The sequence below is a fragment of the Saccopteryx leptura genome, chromosome 13 (genome assembly GCF_036850995.1).
Source record: "Saccopteryx leptura isolate mSacLep1 chromosome 13, mSacLep1_pri_phased_curated, whole genome shotgun sequence".
Lineage (NCBI taxonomy): Eukaryota > Metazoa > Chordata > Mammalia > Chiroptera > Emballonuridae > Saccopteryx > Saccopteryx leptura.
Window position 1 is genome coordinate 9,328,764 of NC_089515.1, and position 19,992 is coordinate 9,348,755.

A 19,992-nucleotide genomic window follows, 5' to 3' on the forward strand; every position below is an offset into this window, starting at 1 on the left:
AGAAAGACACAAAATAAAGTGGTATTCCAAGACCTCCAACGGCAAACCAGGTTGATAAATCCCCAGCAAAGATGAGGCCCAGTACGAACGCAGCCGTGATATGCTTGATAATCTTCAATTCAGCCTTTTTCCCTCTGCGCCCCCACCTGCCCCCATGACTCATCTGCGAATACATTTGAAACCGTGAAACTAAAATCGTCAGAGAAATACAAGTGCGGGCAAAAGAGAGTCAAGTACTTGGTTTGTATTCTAGCAGCGGGGCTCGCTTTCTGCACAGAGGGACCTGAGGGTGCTTTTGTCTCTAACCACCTGCACGATCAACCAGCCTGTCTCTGCGTATTTTCCAGCCTCTCAGCATTGGGTCTCCTTGTGGACAGGGTGTGCAGATATTTGGTTTTACTTGTGTGAAGGTTTTCCCTGCATTTGGCATCTTTTTAAGCCAGAACTTTGGGCCAAGGGGGAGAGCATATCATTGAGAGTCACCACCCAGGAGTGGAAGTTCTGCTCTGTCACTTACTGGGGGTGACCTTAAGCAACCCACATATACTCTGAATCTCAGTTTCCTATTCTGTAAAATGGGAGACAATAGTTCCCACCTCCCGGGGTCAATGTGAGGTTAAGAGAAGGCTACTGGTGGATTTGGTGGAGCTGTTGCTGTTATCAGGGGTCACTAGGAGGGTGCGGAGGACAACAAAGGAAGTAAAAAATGTCCCCAGCTCCCGCCCTGCCCTGCACAGGTGCATAGCCACCAGGGGACCCATCCATTACTCAGCCTTTCCCCACTTTTCCTTTTCATTGGCCTTCGAGTTTTCTTTGGTTTTCCAACCTATTTTCACTGATAGTACCAGATTTGTTTCAAGGGTCCTCAGTGTTCTAACTTTTAAGACCCTGTTCTAAAATACCTGTTTTATCTTGTGTTGCCAAAGGCAATTCTTTATCCCCTCTGGCTTGTTATGAACTATCAACTGGACTTAGTAGAACTTGCCTCTAGCCATATTTCCTGTTCTTTGACAGCTCGTTGGACCCAGCACCCTACACAGTGCTGTCCCCGTCCTGTTCTGTGGTGTGCGTGTACGTGGGCATGCGTGCGTGCGTGTGTGCATGCGTGCATGTGTGCATGCGGGATGTGTTTACTTGGGTGCATGTCCTTGCACCCTTGCTTTTGGCCCTCATGTGTTGATATGGCCAAATCAGCAGAACACATTAAGCAGATCTTTTGCACAGCACCTTCCACCACTGCATTTTGTAATAAAACATTGTAATAGACAGGGCTATTTGAAAACTTCACCTATGTGGCCAAGTATTCTTCTGACAGTTTAGCTGCATCAGCACCAGATGGCTATCACGGAAGCAGTGACAATAATCTGAGTACTGCCTGCCTTTCACATAGTGGGGTGCACACATGCCCCTCCTGAGCTAGAGGAGGCAAAGAAGAGAAACAAAGCTACATAAGGACAACCACGCCCTAGAACAGTAGTCTCAAAGTGTGTGCCAGGGCACATTGGTGCGCCCTAGAAGATTTCCAGGTGCACCCTGTGGTATTCCAGAGAAATACGTGCCTGTTAGGAATCAAAAAACCAACAGGGTTTTTGGAGTTTAGATTTTGGGGGGACAGAGGTGTGGGGAATTGGCTATAAGCTGACAGTCTGCCCAACTCCCCACCTCACTTCCCTGATTAGGTTGCAAAAGCCTGTTAAACTGTAGTGCTGGATTGTTTCCACTACCCCCCATGTTCCCCAGAAAGACTGGAGGCAAGTTTCTTCTATCCTTTGTTTGGTGTAAAGTTAAGATGATATGTATGGTGGGGGTTTTCTGCACTTGATAAAAATTCTTGAATTGCCTTGGATAGATTTCTCAAAAAGAAATGTGATATTAAAGAATCTGATTCTGGAAGTGAGCAAAAGTTAAGTGTAAATAAAATAGGACTTGAAGGCTGACGGGCAGAATTTAATTTATAGCATTTTCTATCACTTAACACTGAACAATACGATTGGATTAGAAACCCATTCATGGAAGCTTCAAGTGATTTTGGTTTAACATTAACAGAAGAAGAAGAATTGGCAGCTATATCCATTGATCGTGGATTGATGATTAAACATAAGGAATTGTCTCTTGAAGCCTTTTGGATTTCTATTAAAAGAAGAATATGTGGCAATATCTAAAAAAGCTTTGAACATTTTGCTACAATTTTCAACATCCTATTTATGTGAATTAGGATTTTCTACCCTCAACACAAGAATAAAAAGAGAGGAATTCTTCAATGTATTGACGAGGAAATGAGAGTTTGCCTTTCAAATATATGCCCAAACATTGAAGAAATCACTAGGACACATCAGGCTCATGTTTCTCATAAACACAAGAATGAAAAAACTTAACACATTTGCGCTGGGACCTGCCAAATTTACTAAATCTTACTAAGAATGTGTGTGTGTGTGTGTGTGTGTGTGTGTGTATATATATATATGTATATATATATATATATAGATAGCTTTTTTGTCATTTTTTAATTTTTTTAACCCCTCTTTTTTACGAATTCTAAAAAAGCATAACTCAAAAAATGTAACATAAAAATGTTTTTTAATGTCAGAATAAATTTAATTTTGTCATATTTATTTTGTTTAATTATCATAAAAGCACGCTTGGACTATTTTTTTCTTTAATATATATTTGATTTAATTACTATAACATATTTCTCAGAAATTTGTATATAGTGCGCCTACAATTATTTGTAGGATTTTAAATGTGCCCGACTTCAAAAAGTTTGAGAACCCCTGGACTAGAGCACCATCAGGCACAATTCAGGACCCTTCAAGCTGCCTGACTTCTCCAGGTTTTAAACTCAAGACTTTCCCTGGGTTGAACCTCTCCTTTCTCTTCTTTGAAGTCATGATGGAACCAGGAAGAAGAATAAACAACCATCAGGTGGAAGAGACACCTGTGTTATCTCTGGGACCCTTCCTGTTATTGTTTTAAGATGTTAAGGAGATAAGGAGATGTCAGTGGCGATAAGGAGCCCAGGGAGAGCCTCAGGTGGTGTTGCTGCTTTGGCAATTTTGTGAATGGGAGGAGGCCTATGGTTTAAAGCAAAAGATTTTACAAAGAAGTGCTCCCTTGGGAGGCATTTTACCTAATTCAGGTCACTAGGGCACCACGGAAAACATCCGATTTTTTTCCCCCAGTGTGTTAAGACCTTGCCTGTGTGTCTCCCAAATTCTTTATTTTGCTGAGAGGAATGCCTGTGTATCATCTCCAAGGTTTTCCAAAACGAATCCCAGTGACCTTTGGATAAGCAGAGACCCAGACACTCAGCAGAACAAATCTGGGCCTTCATTGCGTCTCCTGGAGCGCCAACGGTGGCCACGCACAACCTCAGGGCTGTTGGAGAGGGCTTTCGAAAAATCTAATTTCGCACAACGGATCCATTCCAAAGACAGGGCGAACACGCCTGGCTTGTGTTTGTTTTCGCAAAGTGAGCCCTGGTTTTTGGAAGAATGACAACCGAGGCATCCGCAACTACAGAGAACATTTCTGTGCCTTTTCCAACCCAAGTTTTCCACCAGATTTTAATGTAATTTGCTCCCCTCCCGCCAATGAGAAAAATCTGCTTCCAGAATGAGAAGTCAGGTTTCAGCAAAGAATAATAATCTGTTTGCAGCTCAATTATGCATCACGGAGAAGTGGTCTTTGCACTGTAAATATTCAGCTTGCCACAGCGCGGACAGAGGATGCCAGGCCTGGCGAGGTCGAGTGTGTCCCTCTGGCGTCGGCAGCTGTGCCACATCTCCGCTGGCGAGTGTCAGCCGCCTGGACCTCTGGTGTGGCTCCTTGTGCCTCTGATGGGGCACCAGCCATCAGCAGCAAGAATAACCATTTGTTCCTTTGGAATACATGGATGGGATAGCGTGACGCCGTGGTGATTTCCAGCCGGGCTTCTCCCGCACACACTCGGGCAAACCCGCCATCTCCTGAATTGAAAGTAATATCAATTGTGACGGCGGAGGAAACATGGAGAGGGCGTTCTGTTCATTTCTTCATAGCTTGAAATGACACCAGACAACGGTTAGAGTGAGGAGGAGGGGCCCCCATTTCTTTTTAAAGAGAACTTTTCAAGCTCTGAAAGTTATTACACTAATTACGGTTAGTGCCAGGCCCCATCCTAAGCATTTAGCATTTACACAACCCCCTCTATGTATCCCCCTCCCCCGCTAATTACTCCTGTTTAATGTGTTATCCAGATCGAGTCTCAGGCCCAAGTTTATGCAGCCAGTAAACTGAGTCAGGACTCCGAGCCTGGACTGAAACCCGCACCTCCGCTCAAAGCGTCTGGCCGAGTCCACGTGTTCACTGGTGGGTCAGATCTAAGCACCCCGGAACATGGGCGGAACTTTGTCCTGTCTGCCGATCTCAGAATCATTGCTTCATCGGGATCGTCGAGGTGAAAACCTGAGTTTCTGTCGGCCGAGCACACAGCGGAACAGAGTGACCTTCTGAGCCTTTTCATCCACACCTGGCCCTTTCACGGGAGCCCGGATGGTCACGGCTTCCATGGACCGCGCTGGACTCCAGGCCAGTGTTACACAGATCAGCCCGGTAGGGCCACGGCGGGTCCCACGGAAGCGAGGGCCGTTGGGTGACCTGGCCCTTTCCAGTAGGAAAGTAACAGCCAGGAAAATGGCTCCTTTGTGCCATGTTTTCTCCCTCATTTCCAACATTTGAGTCATTTAGAAAAGAAAGGAGTTGTTCTTTCCCTTGTTTTCCGAGGATGGCTATGCCCTTCAAAAATTAAAACAGTGCACATGCGAGAAAGCCCAAGCCACGTCACCCGCGGGACACCCCGGGGAAAAGCTCGAGTTTCTCTCCTCCCCTCCCCTCCCCCCAGTGCCCAAGGTCCCAGTCGTCGCTCAGATGCATAGAGTCCACGCAAGGGAAGTTCCCCACTTGCACCAACTGAGACCCAGTGGCTTTGATGAAGGAGTGGAATGAAATCTGTTGGGTAATTAACTGTGGAATACACACGTGTAATAGAAATTCAAAACATTCAAAAGAGCACCCATGAAAGGCTCCCTCCCACACTGTCTGACAATCAACTGAGTTCCCTCATCGAAGGCAGACCAAAAGCCACCAGTACTTATCTCCTTCCTTCCTTCCCTTCCCTTCCCTTCCCTTTTCTTTCCTTCCTTCCTTCCTTCCTTCCTTCCTTCCTTCCTTCCTTCCTTCCCTTTTCCTTCCTTCCTTCCTTCCTTCCTTTCTTCCTTCCTTCCTTCCTTCCTTCCTTCCACCCAGTCTTCCTTTCAGTTATACAGAAGTAATTAGGATTAAAATCATAGTAGATTCCCCATCTATGAGTACCCCCATTTGCTATTGGGAAGTTGAGCAGAATACCTCAAGGTATCTCACTTCTTTTGACATTGATTTCGTCCCTGCTCTGTTCCGGACTTTGTAACAAGCAGCCAACTCACATCTCTGGTTAAACAGCTGTCGACTGGTTTTTAGGAAACAGAGTCAGAAATTCCAACTGGAAACCAGGCGAGTAATTAGGACAAGTAGATACCTCTCAGTAGGTAAGGAAACCCTGGAGTAGAAGAGCTACGAGGTAGACACATCGCACCAGATATCAAAACGCAGTCGGAAAGCTCTGTCATCAGATCAGGCCGGTCCTGACACGTGACGGGCCAGGGAGTGGCCCAGAGCGGGAGATCCGGAAGGAGAGCCACTCGTGGACAGAATCTCAGTGTGTGAGGGGAGTGGACGCCATCGGAAAAAACGCAAAACCCAACTCACTCCTCAGACCACGAACCAGGGGCAGTTCTAAGCAAGGAAGAGATTTCAGTGTAAAGCACTATAAAAATATTAGGACCAAATACATATTGGCAGATCACTCTCTAACCTTGGAGAGGATGAAATGTTCTGAACTAGGACTCAAACCCAGAAACAATAAGGGGAAAAATTGATCAATTCAGATGTATTGAACATTTAAAAAAATTGTATAAAAAAAATTAAAGAACAAAAACAACTCCCCTTCCAACCTGACCAGGCAGTGGCGCAGTGGATAGAGCGTCAGACTGGGATGTGGAGGACCCAGGTTCGAGACCCCGAGCTTGCCAGCTTGAGTGCAGGCTCATCTGGTTTGAGCAAGGCTCACCAGCTTGAGCCCAAGGTCGCTGGCTCGAGCAATGGGTCACCTGGTCTGCTGTAGTCCCCCTGGTCAAGGCACATATGAGAAGTAATCAATGAACAACTAAGGAACCGCAATGAAGAATTAATTTTTCTCATCTCTCTCCTTTCCTGTCTGTCTGTCCCTATCTGTCCCTCTCTCTGGCTCTCTTTGTCTCTGCCACAGAAAAAGAAAAAAAAACTCTTCCAAAAGAAAGAAAGAAAGAAAAACCCAATAATGAATAAGATAAAAAGACAAATGACAAGGTAGTAGGGAAAATATTTATAACTTATATCATAGAAATGGTTAGTAGCCATAATGTATAAAAAAGCTTCTAAAAATAGAGGACAAAAGGTCCAACTATTCAAAAGAAAAATGGGCTAGAAATATGAGCAGACAATTGACAGGAAAAAAAAATGCAAATCTCTCTTTACAGTATGAAAAGATTCTCAACTTTATTCACAGTCAGATGAATATAGAATAAAAACTACACCCAAGATACCATGTCTCAACAGTTATATGCCCAAATCTAAAAGGGTGACAACAGGCTTTGTCGGCAAAGTGGTGGGCACACGGGCACCATCACATGGTGCTGGTAGGACCGCGAAATGGGACGATCCCTGTGGAGGAGACTGCGGTATCATCTCGTAGAACTGCACGTGCGTTCACCCTATGGCCCAGCAACTCCAGTCTAATCCTTTTCAGAACACCGGGGCAAAAAATATGAAAGAAACATGCACAAGGCTACTCACTGCAGCACTGTATATGAGAGCCAACGACTGGAAACCATACAAATGTCTGTCAGTAGGGAGCTGGTTGAATAAACTGTGCGGCTACCATATAACTGGGTCCTGCGGAGCTGTGAAAAGGAATGAAGTTGATCCCTGTATGTGGCTCTGCAGTGATTTTCCAATATCTTAAGCAGACAAAGAAAAGGAGAGAAGAATAACAGTGTGCTGTCATTTATCACTTTAGCATTTACTCTACTCACTTCTATTAAGAAAACAATGAGAGAATAAACCGTTCGTCTAAAAAGAATAAGCCATACGTGTGGGGGTGGGAGGAACTCATAAGGGAAGGACGGAGAGGAAAGCTGGGCTCCTTGAGTCTGTTCTGTTGCACAGGTTTGATGGCAGAACTGTGCAAGGGTTTTACGTCATTGTAAAACTGAACTGCAAAAGAAGGAGTGTAAAAGCAATCTCTGAAAGTTGAAAATGAAGCGAAACAAAGAAACCTGTGTATTGAGCTGGTGGCATAAGCAAAGAGAGAAACTCCTGCAAGTCGCTTTTAAATATGGTAATGCGGCTGTGTGTCCCTGGTGAGTATACACTCGGAGGACAAAAGGAACTGCAAGAAGAAATCTTAAATTGTGTTCAGTAATCCTGGTGTAGGTGCCGTGCTTGTGTTTGTATTCTGAGACCAAACGTATGGTGTGGGTTAAGGCAATTGAACAGTTAGGTTGGTGTCATTGAGAAATGGGACTTTTGGCATGAAAATAGATACAAGTTGTAAGACCAAGGAATTGAAGTAAAATCATATATATAGTCTTGATTTTGAATTAGGAGTCTGAACTCAGATAGATAGATAGATAGATAGATAGATAGATAGATAGATAGATAGATAGACAGACAAATTTTCCAAGCTCTGTCTCCTCAAAAGGCCAAGAACCAATGACCAAATCAGCAATGAGCACCCAGGCTGTGGGTCTGCTTAAAAGGTTCCACTTTCTAAGGCTTTTTGGCAAAAGGTGGTTGCTTCTAGCTTTAGGAGGAAATAAGCAAAGTGAGCCTGGGGCAACTTGTCAAACTGAAACCAAGGAAGCTGTTCAAGACTAGAAGGGACATGTCAGAAGGACTCAAGAGCCAACTTGCAAAAGCTCCCTCAGGGCAAATATTTTCACACCCACAAAGGTAATAACTAAAACAGACTGAAACACATCAAACATGTTTGAATCTGTGAGTTCAAAATGGTGCTGGAAAAATCACTGGTTACCTTTGGAGAACACTGGGAACAACTCATCAATGGCAAGTAAAGAATATAGCATGTATCCTGTTGTTTCTATAGGAACTCTTCCTCTGGCAACAAAAGAGTTGTTGAGAGGAAGTTTCTCTTCAGAGAAATATTACAGTTTGTGGAGAGGAGTGGCCGGGGTAATGAAGCCAGTGACAATAAACTTCAGTTCTGATGCCCTGCCTGGGACACAGGCTGGAGCAGAGAGGACCGTTTTGCAAACCCTGATGCATTCATGGATCTAGGCAATGATCTCAGTTGCTACAAATATCACTAAAAAAGAAACAATCTGACCGATATAAGAACACCAGATATAAGAACACCACGTTACTAGTGAAGTGGTCTTACCAAAAAAAAATCAAAGTTGAATCTGATCAAGACTCAACTTCCAATTACAGTTACTACGGGGACCAGAGGACTAGGTTAACTCCGTGGGGATACAATCAGTGAAGTGCTGAGTGTGGGAAACTCTATGGGACAAATGACCCAGTTTCTTTAACAAAAAAACTTCCAAGGATATGAAAAAAGGGAGATCAGGAAGAACTTATACATTAAAAAGGCTTCGGAGACTACAGACAGGCACCTTGTATGGACCTAATTTGAATACTTTAAAAAAAATACTTTTAAAAATGTTTACTATAATCAAGGAAATGTGAACACTGGGATATTGACTAGATCACTTGGTGATAATAAAGAATTATTGCTAATTTTTTTTGATGTGGCAGTATTATTGGGGTGTTTTAAAATGCCCTTATCTTTTAGATATACATGGGATGTTTATAGATGATTTGATATGATACCTGAGATTTGCTTCAAAATAAGTTGTGGTTTGAGAAGCGAAATGTGTGCGGTATAAAATAAGATTGGCCATAAACTGGTAATTCTTGAAGCTGCCGATTGTACCTCCAGGGTCAATAAACTACTCTCTCCTCTTTTGTAGACACTTAAAATTTCCATAATAAAAACTTGAATAAAAAGTAGAGCTTAACAGAAGTATAAAGTAGCCTTTTCTTCACTACAGAAGAGCTTTATTTACCCAGGTATAACTCATAGATCACACAAAAAATGAATTTGGATTTTAAAACTTCCCAGATGGACAGCTAACTTGAACCTTTAAAAAGATATATTCAGAGATCTTTATTTCAATTCACCTCAACTGTGTTATCATTACAATTACTTTTTTTTAATCCAAATAAAACACAAATTTTATTTGTGGGAATTGATGCTGAGTGGGTGATTTCAGCATATTATTAGAATTTTCTTTTCACCAAAGACTTGGAAACATCAGTGCGAACCCGTAAAAAGACCTCTCTCAGATCATTAGAACTCCTCCCTCTTCCCCTCTCCTGCGCCCATCTATTTCATTGTTTGAGGGAACGTACTATTTTCAAATTTACAAATTGCTATTGATTAGAATGCAGTAATTGTCAGTATCCGTTTTGAGGATGCATAGAGTTGTGATGGATTCACCTGCTCCTTGGGTTGTATTTGAACTTAAGATTAATGGTTTACATGTCGATTCAAATACCTTATAAATAGAACTGCATTATTTGTGGTCAACTGCCTAGAACTTTGACTATTGTAAGCTGGTTGTTTTGAAGTTTGAACAGCCAGGATCTTGCCTAGCTTTGAAGAACAACCTCTAAGTGGGGACAGGGAACAGGGTGTGTCATGGGAGAGGGAACGACAGCCTTTGTGCCGGGAGTGGCTTCATTTGGGCCCCTCCCTGCAACATCTGTTGCTGTCCTCTTTGGGATGGGCTCTCAGATAGATGACTGGCCACTAGCATTTCGATGGCAGCATTGATTAATTTCATAGTTAATAATAATCATGATTTTTTTTTTTAAAAGCGAGAGGCCGGGAGGCAGAGAGACAGCCTCCCATATGTGCCCTGACCAGGATCTACCTGGCAAGCCACGTGGATGCTCTGCCCATCTGGGGCCGCTACTCTGTTGCTTGGCAACAGAGCTATTTTAGCACCCAAGGCGAGGCCATGGAGCCATCCTCAATGCCCGTGGCTAATTTGCTCAGACTACTTGAGCCATGGCTGTGGGAGAGTAAGGGAGAGATAGAGAGAAAGAGAGAGGAGATGGAGGGATTGAGAAGCAGATGGTTGCCGGGCCAATGCTCACCACTGAGCCAATTGGCCAGGGCCAATAATCATGATTTCTATCAGGTAGGTATATGTAAAAAACCTGGGCTGACACCAGTGATGAAAGATGATCAGATGGTGCAGCCTCTCTCTATTCGTTCACCAAATAAAGATTTACTGAGCATCAACCATTTCCCAAACATTGGACTAGGAGCTGTGAGGTATACATAAGAAGCCTGAGACCTCCACATGGTCAGCCTCTAGTAGGAGTGAAACAGAACGGCACTTTTAAATTTCTATTATAACTACATACGGTTCCGAGAAAGAGACACGAGACTCAGAGGAGTTGATTTGCGTAACTTCTACCCTCAGTGGGGACAGATCAAGGGAAGATTCCTAGAGAAGGTTATGTCTGCGATGGGCTTTGAAGGTCGGTAGGACTTACAATTTAGGCTGGAGTTTGTAAGTCTCACACGCAGGCCCGCGCTTGCGTACATTTGGAAGAGCCTTGGCTGCGGGCCAACTGAACCTCTCTTCTCAGATTAACAGCAACGGGAGCCATTGAGGAGTTTGAAGCAGGGGAGTTGGCAGGCCCAGAGGTGCATTTCGGAAAGATGCCCTGAGCGGCCACGTGCAGAATGAATGGGAGAGGAGCAAGAACAGAAATAGGGAGACTAGTTAGGAGACTAGTCCAGGACTGCAGGGACTCTGCGGTCATGAAATGAAAGGTGGGACCCCGGTGGGGCTGGGGGTGGGGGCAGGTGGTGTAGACACATGGACGGACCTGGTGCCGTCAACTTGATATCACATTGGGTGCCACATTTTTATTTTTAAGTTTTCTTTGTAACGTGCGTCCTGAACATTTGCCTCTTATGCAAGCCACATGGATACTCTGCCCATCTGGAGTGCTGCTCCGTTGCTTGTCAACAGAACTATTTTAGCACCTGAGGCGAGGCCATGGAGCCATTCTCAGTGCCTGTGGCCAACTTGCTCACATTGGTTACAAAGAAAACTTAAAAAGAAAAATGTAGCACCCAATGTGATATCAAGTTGACAGCACCAGATGGGCAGAGCATCCACGTGGCTTTATGGTACATATTTGGTTATCTGGTCCTGCGAGGGGATGAATGTTGTGGTTAATAAACACTTGTCCTAGATAGATTGGTTTATTTTCTGAGAATTTGAACAGGGAAAGGTGCATGTAGTGCTAAAATTTTACTTGTCTGCTGAGTAAACAGCAGCTTGTAGAGCCTCTGAGTCATGACTCCAAGCCAGGATTTGTTTACTTGCCAACGATGGGTCTTTCTTACTTGGACGTAAGAGCAAGGACTGTCACTCTCCAGCCCAGGAACCGACTCTTACGTGGAGGAGAAGCTCAGTGCACGTTTTAACAGTGCTCAGTCTGGGCCTGCCCACGAACATCAATTATCCTGGTACCAAAGCTTCCCTGGCCCGTATCCTGGGAGAGGTCCCCTGGCTGGGTGGCAGAGCTTAGCATTCGTGCCCCAGGCCCTGTACAGTTAGTTCCACAGAACTCATTTGCAGAACAACCGTCATTTTTGCAAACATTTTCCACCGAGAAGGGTGGCAGGGGGAACCCGCTCACAAGCGAAGAGTGGTAATGTTCTTGATTATTTGGATTTTAATTTATTATTTTCTTAAGGAACAATTTGTCCCCCTTACACATACACACACACACACACACACACACACACACACACACACACACACCTTTTTTTGACACACTGTTTCATTAATTTAGGTGGGTTACAGGTTAATAATTTAAAACAGTAATGGTTTTGATTTATTGAGCTCTTACCGACGAGCCAGGTATGGTACTGAACACATTAGAAAGGCTCAGCTCACAGTAACCCTCTGGGCAGTCCTGCAATCAGCCCGTTTTACAGACGGGGTACTGAGGATTGTTAGCCAGGCCGCAGTAAGTGCTCGCTTTCCCACGGATCGTAAACTGCGGGCCTGAGACCTACAGGCCAGCAGGCTGACTCTTCAGGCCGCAGCGAGAACTCGGGCTCCGTTCCACCTCCTCCTGCTACCTCGTTTCACTCTGGCTTCCCGGGGGAGGGTCCTTGCCTCCCGCACCCCGCACAGCGCTTCCCGATGCACGTGGGTCCGAATGAACCGAGGCTCTGGGATCCCGGAGAGCAGGGGCTGTGCTTGTTCATCGTCATATCCTTACGCCTCCCGTAGGATGGGTCCTCAGGAAATAGTCACTTAATAAAACTTGAATGACCTCCTTGCTCTTTTCTCCCAGGCCTCAGACCCTAGTGGGTAGTGACAGAAGAGTCTGAGATTTTGACTTTCAGGAAATGGTAAAGCTCAGATGAGCAGTGCCACGTGCCTGCGCAGTCCTGAACGTGCCCCCCCCCCCCGCCCCCCCCCCCCCCCCCGTTCCACCGCGGCTTTGGGTGCAGCTTACTGAACCTCACCATGGACTGGCCCATCAGGCAGTTCTGCTCCGCGGTGGAGGGCAGGCCAGCCACGTTCCAAAGGAGCAAGAAGGTTTTTGTTTGTATGGCAAGTGGAATTTTCTGGCATTGCCCGCTTTTTCTTCTGTTGCCGTTCCAGTATCCCGCTCCAACGTGGAATAGGACAGCCGGCGGGTGTGGGTCACGGGGCACAGGTACAAACGTGAGACTGAGCTCACGGACACGAGTTCTAGCTGACCGCTGTGCTGGCTCCTCCGTGCAGATGGGCGGCGCGTGCTAGGGCCATTGTTCTCCTGCCTCAAGGCTGGTGGTCAGGCCCGCTTCCTAGTCCAGAGGCTTTTTCACTGGCCTCCCACAAGCAGTCACTTGGGGTGATGGATCTGTTCCCGAATTTTTTAATTTCTTAACCACTCAGCAGCTCTTTTTACAGAGTTGTTGAACGGGTTAAGAAATAGAGTGAGGACTTGCTTGTAACATCAGGATCCTCTTCGGCCTCCCAGGAACGTGGCGTCACTATGGCCCACCAGGATCTGACCTTTGGGACATCCATATGGCAGAGAGCATTGAGCAAGAGTGATCCAGTTACAGTCCAAGAGATCTCGAGGGATGGAAATCCTAACTTGATGACAGGGGGTGACAAGCAATTGGACCCAAGGCGCGATTTACATTGCCTTATCAGGGGAAGGGTTACATCTTGGTTTATAAAAAAAAACCCAACTCTCAGTTTTTTTGGAATTACTACAGCATAGAGTGAAGAAAGTTGCTGGAGAAAGAATTACAGAGCTAGTCTTGACTCTGGCAATGGCTTGTATTTTATGTCTTGTGCCCAGTCGGCACTCAGGCGATATTTGATGAGCATTACCTTAAGCAGCACCTCGGGTTAGGTCCTTAACCTCTCTGGACCCCATTTCCTGTATCCATAAAAGGGTAAATGTGCATCACAAGGTTTTGAAAAGTCTGTCTCGGTCTCAGTCTGTGATTCTTTTTGTAAGAAGATGCACTGAGGAGAGAGTTAATTAATTTTAATTTTAATAATTCATTAAATCAGCATATCTCAGTTGAGATAAGGCAACTAAGTCAGCCTTTTAATCAGGAACTTTAGAATGGTTAGTTGGCAGTGCCTAAGGAGCTCCAGGACCGCCCCCTCCCCCCAATTACCAACAAGAATTCAGGGGTCACTGTGGTCGAGGTTGGCTGTGGTCATTTAGTCCAGTGTGGGTAGCAGAATGTCTGGTTGGGAATATGGGTCAGACTGCCTGCCTCTGAGTTCTGGTTTGGCCAGTTATTAGCATGTTCTTGGGCAAGTGTCTTCTCTTAAACTTGCTTTATGTGACACGGTGATAACGCCGTGCCTTTCCTCATGCTATTGCTGGAAAGGTTGAATGGAAATGTTGCCAAGCACATGTTTGGGGGACAGATAAAGGGCATGTTCACTTGTACCCAGCATTGTCCAGGAGACGTAGCCAAATAGCTCCAGCAACAGTGTTGTCTAGCCACCCAGGAATGGGGAAGAGCTCAAAACGTCTTTTGGGAAGAAGGTGCATTGGGAACACCTGTATTCCTTTGTTCTGACTCAAGAGTCACCCAGTTGCAATGTGGGTTTCCTTATTTGGGGGGCGGGAATGCATTGACTGGCCAAAGTGGTCATTCCAGTCTGTTCAAGTTCAGCAGTTGCTCTTTTCCGAGTCTGTTCCTTGGCATCCTGGTCATATGCCAGTCTTCTGTGAGATTAGTCACCAAGATTGTATTATCCGGGGTTTGCCCAGCTCCAGGGACTCACCTAACCTGCTACAATGGAGTTCCTCAAGCAGCAGAGTGGAAGACCGCACCCTGGATGGAGGTCCAGACCCCAGTGAGCGGGTGGCCTGGAGGAGACCTGACCCCTCCGGAAAACACGGAGACCACACCCGTGCACCCTCTCCTTGCCTTTCCCAAAGTGGAAAGCCCTCCATTGGGACCACTTGAGTTACCAAAGCCCTAACAGTTATGATCCTAGGTGTCGGGTCTTGTCACCACTGGCCCAGAGCATTCTCATTTTATAACAAGAAACTTGCTGCTCAAAGAGGTTGAGAAACACCTCTAAACTCTTGGTTAGTACAGAGAGGAACTGGGGTGAACCCCGGGTCTTCGATGGCAGGGCTGGATCTTTGTGACTTTGCATGATATGCCTGGGGCCCTCATCTGTACGAATGTGTATTAGAGCAGGCTGCAGGAGTGTTTGTTTTATGAAAATGTCAGCGGCAGAACTCCGAAGATTACTTTTACTTCTGTAAAACAGAGAAGGATGTCGCTGGAGTCAGGAAAAGGCACAAGCTATATTCTGGGGTGTCCTTGGCCAGGTTAAGTTTATTGTACCCAGTTTCCCAAGTGCATAAGGTTAGCCTGATGGTGTGTTTAAGCCACTCCTCTTGCTCCACTCGGTACCTCCTGTGAAATTCATACAGAAAGCTGTTTAAAGAAAGAAGGGTAACACACGCTTGCACACTGACTTTGATGACTTTTGTTGGTTTCTATGAAACAGTAGCAAGTTGCCACCCGAGCTCCCCTCACACACCCTCCTGAATTCGCAGGTGCCTCCCCTGTTCATTGACAAGTTTCTAATTTCACCTGCAAGAATCCAACAGGCACACTCCTACAATAGCGTAGTTTTGTGTTTCAAAACATCAGGCTTACGCTATCGTGGGGGATTTGTTCTGATTTTCTAAAAGATCTTTACTTCCTGCCTCTCACCCCCGCCCGTAGGGAAAATATGAATAAGCGTCAAATAATGTGCTGTCTCCATCAAGACAGACGCCACACCTGCGACCAGTTCACCTGGGAGAAGGCACAGGCGCCAGTTCACGGCTGGGTCATTCAAGCCGCACGTTTATCATTCCAACTGCACAGTGTGTGAGGGCAGGTGGCGGGGAGCGAGGCGCCTCCCCCGCACGAGGGAGAAGGCTGATAAGGGACAGCGCTCCCCACTGTCATGACCACCGTCGGTTCCAAAGGCAAGCTTTGGACCTGAATAGTGTGTAGATGCCACTGAGGAGGAGCTGGCCCGTCCAGGCCTCGTGCTGACATAGGGAGCCCTTACTTGCCAGGGTGGAGTAGAAAACCCCACTGAGGGGTCACATGCTCCAGAGCAGCCGGCGAGCGATGCTTTCGGTTAGTGCTCTGGAAGCCGGAGAGGCAATTTCATGTGAACTGAAACATGAAAAGTGTTCCAAAACTTTTCTCCCTTGGAACACTTCCTGGAGGAGTGTCCTCCCCTCTCCTCCGATACCTCTCGCCACGCCGAGGTATTTCCACGCTGTGTGTTGAAGCCAGGTACGACTTGTCTGCCGGTAGGATCCTCGCCTGTGCCTTTGTGTTTCCCCTTGTTCAAGTCACGACTGTGCTCAGGGGGCAGACAAGTCATCATTTAATGCGTACTTTGGGCCGGCAGAGAAGGTTTCTAGCTCCATGGGCATGGAGTGTAGCAATCTTCGCAAACAGTGATTTCTATTCGTCCCCTGCGGTCCTTTACCGAAGCCATCAGTATTCACTGAGTGGTCACGAGGTGTGACGACAAAAATAGCAGCATCAAGTAATGGCAATAGTACAAAGGTGTCCTGATCATTAATGCTTTCAATATTTTCAGAGTGCTAAGTGCTGCAGGTGCATCATTTCATTTAATCTGCATAGCACTACCCTGGTCTCCATCCCGCAGACAAGGGGAGTGATAGCTGAGCACGCTGGGTGACACGCGTTCTGCACAGCCAACTCGGACACAGATGACACCTTCAACGAGAGTTCGTCATGCCGCAGATCTTTACGGCACACCTAATACGTGCCACTGGAGTCACGGGGACCCTCGGGAGACAGCAAGGACCTTGAGTTCAAAGATTTTTCTTCTAATGGGATATGAGATGTGTGCATGTAACTCTAGCATTACATGGCTCAAAACCAAGTCATCCTGCATAGAAATCACAGCTCCAATGGCATCTGTCAAAAACTACATGTGTAATTCAGATGCCTGACTGTTTCACGAGGGGACTCAGCTACATCCACAGCCCTGCTCTCCTGCCACTGTCTGTTGTCTCTCTGTCCCGCCTGTCCTTGCACAGACCTAGAGTGCCACAAAGTTGTCTATAAGATGCAGTTTCCCTTGGAAGACTCTGCTCTTCCTTGTTCTAGAGTTATTTGTTGTTTGCTTATTTCTATAACATTGTTGAGATATAATTCTCACACCCAATAAAGTGTACAGTTCAGTGGTTTTTAGTATGTGTACAAATATAACTAGAATCAATTTTCAAACATTTTAATCACCTCAGAAAGAAATCTGGCACCCAGTAGCAGGTGCCTCATTTCCCAACGCCCCTAGCCCTTGGAAATCACTAAACTACTTTGTCTCTGTAAATTTGCTTATTCAAGAGATTTCATATAAATGCAATCATATAATTGTGTGTGTGTGTGTTTATGGCTTTTTTCACCTAGTATAATTTTTCAAGGTCCATCCTTATAGCATGTATCGGTACATTTCTTTTTATGGCTGAATAATACTCTGTTTTGTGGGTGGACTACATTCTGCTTGTCTATTCATTAGCTGATGGACAGTTGAGCTGTTTCCACTTTTTGGCCCTTATGAATAATGCTGCCATCAACATTCATTTACAAGTTTTCATTTCTCTTGGGCGTTTACCTGAAAGTGGGTTTGCTGAGTCATCTTTTCCTGTGTTTATTGGCCATTTGTAGATCTTCTTGAGAAACATGTCTGTTCAGATCTGTGGCTAATATTTTAATTGGATTTTTTTTATTGAAATGTGAAAGCTCTTTCTGCGATTTATAAATTTCTCCCATTCTGCGGGTGGTCTTTCTTGGTAGTGTCCTTGGAAGTGCAAAGGTGTTTAATTCTGAGGAAGTCCAACTTATCTTCCTTCTTTTGTTGCTTGAGCTTTTGGTGTCCTACCTGAGAACCTGTTGCTCAGTCCAAGTTATTGTTTATCCCTGTGTGCTTTTAAGAGTTTTATAGTTTTAGCTCTTACATTTAAGTCTTTTATCCATTTGTATGTGGGGTGAGGTAAGAGTCCAACTTCATTCTTTCCATGTAGCTATCCAAGTGTCCCATGATCATTTGTTGAAGAGACTGTTCTTTCCCCATTGATGGGTCAGGGCATCCTTATTGAAATCGATTAACCAGGGACCCATAGGTTTAGTTACGGACTCTCAGTTCTACTTATGTCTCCCACAATGCCACCACCACACTATCCTGATTGCTCCTGCTTTGCGGTAAGTTCTGAAAGCAGAAGATGGAGTCCTCCAACATTGTTCTTCTCTATTGAGATTGTTTTGACTATTCTGGGTCCTTTGCAATTCCAACTGAATTTTAGGATCTGCTTATTAATTTCCACAAGAAACCAGCTGGGATTCTCTTAGGGATGGCATTGAATCTATAGATCACTTTGGGGAATGTTGCTCTTTTAATAAAATTAAGTCTTCAGATCAGTGAACATAGGATGTTTTCTATTTCTTTAGGTCTTAATTTCTTTCAACGGTGCTTAATAATTTTTTAGAGTGTAAGTTTTATACTTTTTTTGGTAAATATATTCCCAACTATTTTATTCTTTTAGATGCTATTATAAATGGAATTGTTCTCTTAATTTCATTTTTAGATTGCTCATTGCTAATGTATAGGAATGCTTTTATTTTTGTATATTGACATTGTGTCTTGTAACCTTTCTGAACTCAGTTATTAGTTCTAATACTTTTTGTGGGTTCCTTAGAATTTTCTACATATAAGAATATGTCAGCTGTGAACAGAGATAGTTTTATTTTTCCTTTCTAAACTGAATGCCATTTATTTATTTATTTATTTATTTATTTATTTATTTTTATTTATCCTAATACTTCTGGCTGGAGTCTCCAGTACATGGTTGAATGCAAGTGGCTAGAACAAGTATTTTTGTCTCTCTTTTTTTTTTAGGTGAGGCGGGGAGATAGTGAGGCAGATTCCCACATGTGCCCTGGCCAGGATCTATGCAGGGCTGATGCTCAAGTACTGAGCTATTTTTAGCACCTGAGTCTGATGTGCAGACCAACAGAGCTAGCCTTAGCACCCTGGGCCATGCTCAATTGAGCCACTGGCTGCAGGATGGGAAAAGGGAGAGAAGGGGCAGGGGGAGGAGAAGCAGATGGTAACTTCTCCTGTGTGCCTTGATCAGGAATCAAACCCAGGATCCATATACCAGACTGATGCTTTATCTACTAAGCCACCAGCCAGGGCCAAATATCTTTGTCTTGGTCTTGACTTTAGGCGAAAAGCATTCAGTTTTTCACTATTAAGTATTATGTTAGTTGTGAGTTTTTTCATTTATGTCCACATCCAGTTGAGGAAATTCCCTCTTATTTCTTCCTGTGTATATTGAACTAATTATGTGGTTTCTGTTTTTTATTCTATTGATATGGTATATTACATTAATTGATTTGGGGGTATTAAAGCAACCTTGAACTCAATCATGATGGATAATTCTTTTTATATGCTGCTGGATTTTTGTTTCCTGTTATTTTATTGAGGATTTTTACATCCATATTCCTAAGAGATATTGGTTTTGTTTGTTTCTTTGTTTTTTGTGGTGTCTTTGTGTCAGAATAACACTATTCTCTTCAGAGGGCTCTGGCCTTTCTCTTTACTTCTCTTTCCATTGGCTTTTATAGGTCCGCAGGAAACCTTAAATCCCTGTTGGTGAACATCTCTAGGCCATGCTTGCTGCAAACATTGCACCCCTAGAAGCCTCATGTGTACATGAGACAACGTGGAGTAGTTCTCTCTAGTGCCCTGCAGCCCTTTGTAGATTGATCTCAATGGAGAATGGGCCTCTTTGATTTTTTATTTCAAAGGGATGTCTGGTCCCCAAACTAATTTGTGCTTAAGAATTTCCTGAAAAATGTAAAAAACTATTTCAGAATCTCTGGAAGTGGGACCCAGGAATCTGTCGTGTTTTATATTTTTCTGATCTCCCCACGATAGTCTGATGCTTGGCTGAGTTTGCACTCCCTTTTATGAACTCGATGTCCGAGCTCCGGGCAAGGTGGCTCTGCTGGGAGCAAACACCAGGGATAACCAGTCAGTGCTGTCATCTGCCTTGATCGTGGTTTTCAAACTTAAAAACTTGATTTATAATGTGAGATATATTTTACATCCCGACACAGTGCTTATTATATACATTTGTGTGTATGAGTATAAACTGAAACAAAAATTTTATGCGATAACACCCACTCTTATTCCAGAGTATATACTGGCTTTTCTGGGTTTTTTTTTATTTTATTGT